The sequence below is a fragment of the Peromyscus eremicus genome, chromosome 5, assembly GCF_949786415.1.
Source record: "Peromyscus eremicus chromosome 5, PerEre_H2_v1, whole genome shotgun sequence".
NCBI classification, from domain to species: domain Eukaryota; kingdom Metazoa; phylum Chordata; class Mammalia; order Rodentia; family Cricetidae; genus Peromyscus; species Peromyscus eremicus.
In genome coordinates, this window is record NC_081420.1 from 19,355,070 (window position 1) to 19,362,609 (window position 7,540).

The following is a 7,540-nucleotide window of genomic DNA, read 5'->3' on the forward strand; positions in this document are numbered from 1 at the left end:
GGGCCAGAGTCGAGAAGGAATAGCCGTGAAAGCCAAGCCCCTCGGGTGTCATGGTCTAAAGCACCAGAGACTGGAAAGTCACCTGTACTTCTGGGACTTCTGGACTTCTGCAGACTTCCTGTCAGCACCAGGGTGGTTATGTGACTTCTCTGGGGAAGATGTCAACAAATGTATCCACCCCAGGTAGGGCATTGGCAACAGACCAAAGAAAAAATTCTACTACAGCCAGCTTGAAGTTTACTGGAGGTTCTTATGGGAACAAGGGTGACATGGGTTAGGGGGGGTGACATCGAAAAGCCCACACTAGCATGGATGGCAGTTCAGGAAAACTGCAACCGTGGAATTCTCTGTACAACTTGGAAGCAGAGCCTCAGAAGATCTCCTCTCCTCCAGATTGTTGACTGGGTCTGTAACCTCAGGGAAGGGCCTCATGAGTTTCTGTTTGCGAACTTTCTGAGTCTTGTGTGCCTCCCTTCTCTCTCCGAGAGGGTATGTTTTGAGCTGGTTGAAAATAGCTGTACAAGACGACAAATGGGATTTTAGCAGAGGGAGAAGCTGGGCTGCAGAAGCGAGGAGGGCTGTGGGGGGCTTTGAAACTCAGGTGGGGTGAGGGCAGATGGAGTGGGTGGAGGCCAGGGACTCCAGTGTAAAAGCCCATGAATGTCTTCACCAGGCTTTCTGCCTCATGGGAATAAGAAAATAAATGAGGCGCTCATGGGAGTGACTGGCACACCAGATGTGGCCATGGCCTTAAGGAGTCAACGCAACCTCTTGGCCACATGCCTCTGGCAGGGCAGTGGCTGAGTGGGAGGCGCCAACCGTGCTTACTCCTTGCTTAGAAGCCCATATGCGTATTCAGCAACCATTTTGTAAGAGTCTTCAAGCAACTCCTTATTTCACAAGGGCAGATGTTGAAACTGGGTTGGTTCCCTTTGACCACTGGGCTCTTTAGTTCCGTAGTCTGTGCTGCATATTACTGGGTTACTAAGTGACTGCGGGTGGTGGTGTCACTCAGCAGCTCAGATTCTGTATGATTGCACAGCAGCTGGCACCTCCTTCGGTTCTTTCTTTTAATTCCACTTGAGATCTTTACCCACAAGGTCTCATGGGCATTTAAAGAGATTGTTTCTTCATACAAAATCATGCCTTTCCCCTCCCCTAACTGACTCCCAGATCCTCTCCACCTCCCTACCTACTCAACTTGGTACTTTCTATCAAAAACAAAATAAAATAAAATAAAAACAAAGAAAAAACCCAATAAGACAAAACAAAATGAAAGCAAAGCCCCCCACTTCCCCCCAACAACATGGATTCTGTTCTGTTTCTGTTCTGTGTTGGCCAACAATTTCCTGGGCGTAGAGCCTGCCTGAGTGTGGTTGATAACCCAAGGGCACTCCCATTGTAGAAAGCAGATTTTCCCTTTCCGAGTAGCTATCAAGTACAAGTAGCTTCCTGGTTAGGGGTGGGACTTTGTGTCCATTTCCCCTTCTCAGTGCTGGGGGTTTGTCTGGCTTGAACACGGGCAGGTTTCATGTGTCCTGTCACAGTCTCTGTGAGTTCCTATGTATGAGTCTGGTTGTGTCTGGAAGACACTGTCCCTTGGAGTCATCCGCCACGTTTGGCTCTTAAAATCTTGCTCCTCTTCCCCTGAGCCTTGAGGGGAGGGGTCTGGTGGAGGCACCCTATTTAGGACCGAGCGCTCCAAGTCTTTCTGCACAGGGTCAGGTTGTGGGGCTCTGTGTTAACACCCATCTACTGCAAGAAGCAGCTTCTCTGACCAGGGTTGAATGAGGCGCTGATCTACCTCATGGGTGCTTTTATACAATCAAGGTGACATTGGCTGTAGGCAAAAGCCGAGCCCAGAGACACAGTAAATGGTTTTAAAAAGCAAGAAGACAACAAATGTGAATGTCCACAGGCATGAGTGTGGGTATGACCTCTTCTGGGGACCCTGGCTCCAGAGAAAATGAGCAACAGAGCCGGGGTGGAGGAGGGGGGAAGGGTGTGGGGGGTGGAGCTGTGGATGCAGGGGAGGAGTGAGCCTGGGGTGGAGTGGGGCGGGGAGGAAGAAGACAATAGAAGGTGGAACCTCCAGGTGTGTCGGACACCTGCCCTCACCTCTTCACCTTTCTTCCCTCAAACAGCTGTCTCTCAGAGACTCAGACAGAACAAGCCTGCTCCTCAGGCCCTTGGTAAATACTCTGTCACAAGGGGCCAGAAATTCTCCTACAGGCAGGTGAGTCAGAGTTCACAGCTGCTAGATGGGAGCCCTCTGTTCTGGTCTGGGTAGGGAACGTGTGCCAAACTTGAGTAAAGTCCTCTTGAAATCCCCTCTGGGGAGCAGCCTGGCAGTGGCTCTCTAGCCCGGAGCTGGCCTCAGAGGAGCAGGAGTCTGTCTTGTTTGCATTTCAACAGCACAAACTGGTTGCTAAACGGAGCAGACCCAGAGGTTGTTAATTTCCAAAGTGAGCTGTGAACCACGGGGAGGTTTTGAAGAGCACTTTTTGGAGCAAAGTACACCTGTGCCTCCATGGGGACTTGATCCCTGAGGTCTGGGATTATCCAAAAGCTGAGGGTTGATGGGATTTCACATTCCTGAGGAGCAGTAACTCCCAGAGTTTATATATAGTGTTCCAACCACACTGTTCCAGGAATCCGGTGGGTGTGCTGTTAGAAACCTGAGCTGTGAAGCTTGGGGAAAATTTTTTTTTCCTTAACCACTGTGCTAGATCTTTTGATAATTCCAGATGAGTGAGCTCCCCCAGGGATAACCTTGAATGTTCTTGGAAACATTTTTTTTTTTTGTGCAATTTCCCAGGAATCCACGGGTTGAGATAAATAGGAGCATGAACGATAAGACACAAGGTTAGTCATTAGTGTTACCCAAGCCTCAGAAGGGCTAGGTGACCTTGAGTTAATCCCTTTACTCTCTGGGAATGTGGGTTGATAACAACACAGAGCTGCTCTGAGCCTGGCAGAGGTCACTTCTGGAAAGACAGTTCTGAACTCCTCCGGTGGAAAGGAAGATAAACAGCGCAGTATGAACATTCGGCGGTGGCATGACTTCAGCGGTGGAGAAATTGGTCCGTTAGGCTCTGCCAGAGCCCAGAGACCCCCTATGAGCTCCAGTCTTAGAGCATAAAGTGTTACATGAGAATTCCAGACTTCCCAACCCACAGTCTCTCTTACCTATGTGCCATTAGTGGACTTTCTCTCAACTCCACTTATCTTGGTCTGGGTTCTGGGGGATAAAATTAACTATCAATAGATCTGGACCATTTCTAAGAGGAGAGGGGGCTTGAATACAGTTCTCTAATGACTTAATTATCCCACTTTCGGGGGGGGGGGGGGGGACTGATGCCAGGATTTAAATGGAACATTTGCATGTCTACACAGCTTTCCTCTGGTTCCCTTCGCTCCAGGCTCTTTAGGAGGTGCTGACCTTACCAGCCAGCTAGAGCCGATTCTTTGTCCTTGGCTAGAAAGGGCAGTTATTAGGAACCCAGGTGGCCTTCCTTTTTTTTTTTTTTTTTTTTGATGTTCCATTTAATAACTGTTGTGTCTGATCTGATGTGTTCTTCAGTTTTGCACCTGTTGTATCTTCTTCATATTTTTGATTATTATTTACTTTTGAGGCTACCTTAGGTATCAATTACTGTTGACAATGCTCAATATCAACTTAGGAAAAGAGCAAGCTGGGTGACTTCCATGGTCCTGAGGTCAGGTCTCATCTGAACAAGAAAGGCTGCCTTTAGAGCAGGTTTCTGGATGTTTCTGTCTTCCACACTCTCTAGAAAAATTCTGTGTTTGCTCTTCTCTCCAAACAGCATCACAAGCAAAAATGGAGTCAGACATACAGACTCCGTTCTACGTCTGATTCCAAGCACTGATGGTTATTTTTCAGAGAAAACCAATCCTGAGGCATCGATTGTGGCTTTTTCCTGAAGTTCTGGCCCCATGGGCTGGGCAGTCTCCCTGCCTCACTCAAACGATGCTAACTCTTTCCCATCCTGAGCTACTGTCCTTTGCTCACCTTTCAGGAACCACTTCAACTGAAATTCAGCTGCCTTCCTGACGTCATCTTCAGGGTCATGAGGAGATGGTATCTCCCATGTCTGTGCCCCTTCACAGTTTCTACAATGAAACAAGCCATTTCAATGTTTGACTGCAAAAAACGCCCCTCATGTTTCCTCCCTCATTGCCCTGACACTGCTCTGGAAAAAAAATGATCGAGGACCTCACTGCCAATTTGGTGATTTGGGTTAGTGTTCCTTAACCTGGGAGCCCTGGATTTGGAAGGGGAAAAAAATACTACTGCTGATCTCTAACTGAAGTTTAGCATTTCCTTTAGCCAAGGGTGTGGTAATAAACCACAGTAGTGCTAACATGACAGTTATTGCAAGTATCTTAAAGTGTTTTCTTTCACCACTCCTGAGAAATTGTAGTGGTTTGGGGAGTGACTGCTAGATCTTGTTAGTACATTAATGAAGATGCACACATATGCCTATAGGAAAATGTTTTAAATATTGTACCACAATCATTTTGCTGTAAGTAGTTTTAGTGATTGCTTTCTACATTTTAGTTTATATATTTAATATTCTTATTTTGAGAAGGGCCCATAGCCTCCAACAGACTGCCAAAGAGATTCATGGGCGTTGGAGGTGGTGGTGGAGAAACTCACTTTACCCATTAGTTACTTTGTGTTCTAGTTTTATTCTGTTGCTGTGATTAAATACTTTAACCAAAAACAACTCAGCTATAAAGCCAGATGACAGTCCACCATTGAGGGACATCAAGGCAGGAACTTGAATCAGAAACTGTGGATCAGTGCTACTTGCTGGCTCACTCTGGGCCTTGGGCTTTCTGGCTTGCTCCCTTACTTAGGTTTAATCAGCTTTCTGATACAGCCCAAGTCTTGCTCAAGGAAGACTTGGTTCTCAAGGTTCTACCCACAGTGGGCTGGGCCTGCCTGTATCAATGAATCACCAGGATGCTTCCCTCATATCCATGTCCGTAGACCACCCGGTCCAGGCTTCTTCTCTCAGATGACACCCAATTGTGTCAAATTGACAATTAAGGCCAACTGGTGTGCCTGTTTCTCAGAAGCACCTACTGCCAAAAAGCTGTTTTTACTTTGTTCCCACAATGTGACTCTTCCCTAGTGTTTTCCATCACTCCTCCCCGACTCTTTTATCAATTCTTCCTTGCATTTAAGATTTTTTTTTTTTTACGATCCTGTTCTTCCTCCATCCTTCCCACACATATTTATTAGTCTCTACTATGAAGTAGTTCCAGTGCTTTAGAGAGGGAGACAAGTGCCAGGTCCTTACAGTGCAGCTGTAGTGTACACTTACGGAGCACGTAAGGGAAATAGTTAACCTAGTTTCGAGAGCCTACCATGGAGGTACCTCCTGGTTAAGTCTTAGAAGGCCAAGTAGAGTTAGTTGGGCTTAGTGATGGGAATGAAGTTGTTATGACTAACTAAAACAAACAAGCAAACAAACAAAAAACAAACAAACAACAACAACATAAACTAAAGCCAGTGGTAGTGATGCACACCTTTAATCCCAGCACTTGGGAGGCAGAGGCAGGCAGATCTCTGTGAGTTCGAGGCCAGCCTGGTCTACAGAGTGAGTTCCAGGACAGCCAGGGCTACACAGAGAAACCCTGTCTCAAAAAACAAAAAAAACCAGAAAAACAAACAAAGAAAGTGTGGCTAACAAGAACTGTTGAATGGTCAAGCTGAGACTGGACGGCTAAGGGTGTGGCCAGATGGCTGAGTGTTTCTCAGACCATGCCGAGTCGGCACCAAAGGCTTTAGGAGGACTGCGTTTTAGAGAGGCAGCCCTGGTTCAGTGCAGAGATGGGTTGGAGGGAGGAGGCCCGCAGTGAGATGAGTAGAGACGGCACACACTGCCTTTTGCTCACTCTTGAGGGCACCAAGATAAAGGGAGAATGGCTGGCTATTGGAGATGATGGTGTGTAGAATGGATAATGGACTCTTACTCCTTAGCAGGGAGACCACTGATCTAATATAACTAGCCATCCCAGTTCCTTCAGAAAGCTGGGGTAAATGGTGATGGTATGCATGGAGTTAATCATTTGAACACATACACACACACACACACACACACACACACACACACACACACGTAAACCTCAAAACTTCTGAAGTCACGTAAATCCCAAACTTCTGAAGTACATAAAAAACAAAACAAAGAACCCCCGTCTGCCTGATAGCGAGTTAGGGAAGCCCTGTTTACACTGGATAAGTGAGTCAATAACTAGTTCTAGTATTCCTAGCTCAGCCGAGCTTGGCCAGGCATAGTTCACCTCATTCTTGTCAGGCTCACTAATACTGGAACTTTCATAAAGCAAATTGCTGGTCCCCGGGGTTAGAAAGATCGGAGGACACATTTCTGAGGTGATGAAACAGAAAGGTATGGAGCCGTTCTTTAAGAAAACTGGAATCGGGTTGGACACCCCTCCCTGATCGGCTACTCCAGCTGTTTCTAAGGTGGTTTTTATTTCCTATCACCCAGCTGTTGAAATCTGGCTTTGCAGAGATGTGACGCGGTGGAAAGGAATGTAGAACTACCTGAGGACAGAACTGGGAACTGGCGATAGCGCACGTCGGCAGGACAGCTGCTGAGCTGCTTGCTGACCAAGGCAGAAGTGTGCGCCCCTTCTGATGGTGTTGGGATTATTGTGTTTTTCTCAAATGTGAAAAGTCACGTAGCCCTGCACTTCGAGTCTGTCGTCGGTGGTTGGTCTCTGGAGTGCCTCTCTGCACAGTTTCGAGGTGTGCATTGAAGTGAGTAAGGCAGATTAGGGACATGGGAGAAAACCAGAGAAGAGAAAGTCAGGCCTTGCCAAAGAGACTCAGCAGAAGCAAATGTCAAGTCTGTCCACAAGTGTTCCCAGAGTCATTTCCTAAGACAGAAACTCTTTCAGGCTGCACCCTAGAGAACCACAGGGTAGGTCCTGAGGAAGTGGGTGGGTTTAGAGCTCCGCTTGGCCACACCCATATATGTGTTTCAATGTAAATTAAAAGAAATAAAACTAAAAGAGGGCTCTCTCCATCAACTCTGCCCATTTCCATGGAAAGCCTGGAAAACGATTGTCATCATAGAACTCAAGACTCTGTGCCATCACCGGAACACTGCCTGTCATCGCCTTCCGGCGACACCCACGGTGCTGCGTTTACTCATGTTGTAGTTAAGAGCCTTACGGTGTCAACTATAAACAGAGTATTCTGCAGTTTCAACCACCTCGGTGGGCAATTTCCTGTTTAATTTTAGCCTTTAAATATGCTAACACCTCAGGCTGGTGGAGGCTCAGTGGGCAAAGGCGCCCAACTGCACAACCTGGCAACCTGAGCTTGATCTCCAGAACCATGTGCAGGCGGAAGAGGAGGACTGAGCTGGCTAAGTTGTCCTCCAACCCAGCCTGTGTGCCTGTGTACATGCATTTTAAAAAGCAAAACTGCCCAACAAAATTGTGCGGGCACGCGCGCGTGTGCACACACACACACACACAC

The 7,540-nt window shown here is 47.3% G+C and overlaps 1 long non-coding RNA gene across 1 annotated transcript; it reads right to left on the reverse strand.

Moving 5' to 3' along the window:
• Positions 1 to 247: 247 nt before the first annotated feature.
• Positions 248 to 7,103, reverse strand: LOC131910339 (uncharacterized). Its single transcript, XR_009379109.1, has 3 exons — positions 6,599 to 7,103; positions 4,034 to 4,134; positions 248 to 515 (listed from the first exon to the last, which is right to left on the reverse strand). It is a non-coding gene; the product is annotated as an uncharacterized LOC131910339 (long non-coding RNA).
• Positions 7,104 to 7,540: the final 437 nt, after the last annotated feature.